Source organism: Sinocyclocheilus rhinocerous, unplaced genomic scaffold, assembly GCF_001515625.1.
Source record: "Sinocyclocheilus rhinocerous isolate Xijiao unplaced genomic scaffold, SAMN03320098_v1.1 C35633430, whole genome shotgun sequence".
Lineage (NCBI taxonomy): Eukaryota > Metazoa > Chordata > Actinopteri > Cypriniformes > Cyprinidae > Sinocyclocheilus > Sinocyclocheilus rhinocerous.
In genome coordinates, this window is record NW_015758259.1 from 1 (window position 1) to 558 (window position 558).

The 558-nt window shown below is 32.3% G+C and overlaps 1 long non-coding RNA gene across 1 annotated transcript; it reads left to right on the forward strand.

The window, feature by feature from the left end:
• On the forward strand, positions 1-407 carry LOC107735000 (uncharacterized). Its single transcript, XR_001639248.1, has 2 exons — positions 1-33; positions 120-407. It is a non-coding gene; the product is annotated as an uncharacterized LOC107735000 (long non-coding RNA).
• The last annotated feature ends 151 nt before the right edge of the window (positions 408-558 follow it).

Consider the following 558-nt stretch of genomic DNA (forward strand, 5'->3'; position numbering starts at 1 on the left):
AGATCCTTGAATGTCATTGCCAGGATTCCAGAGGTGAAATAGTTTCCCTTTAAATTATTATATCTCATGAAGATATAAAAAGAAAATACAACTAATTCATTTTTTCCCTGCTGTTCTAGATGACACTGTCAAGAATGGCTATTCCTCTCCCCTTCACTGTTCCCATCAATCCAGATGGATCTCTTTCCATTCATATTGATGAGGACATTCTCTCCTGGATCCAGAAACATATCAAGGAAGAATAACACATAAAAATATAATTTTACATTTTTCAGAAGAAAATGTTGAGCTCTGTTAATGTATATTTGATTGTTTCTTGACAGTTTAATTGAAAGCCTTACCACTGTTGTCAAGTACAGCATGTAATGTAATGCAGTCTAATGCTAATAAATACCTTGCAAGTGAAACTGTGTGGTCTCCTTTCATTTTACAATAATAAGTAATAGTTATAACCAGTGTTGCGGGGAATGCAATTACTTTTATTTTTTCTGAAGTAACAAGTAAAGTTGCGGATTACTATAAAAATGTACACATGAACATTTGAGTTACTTTTTTTTT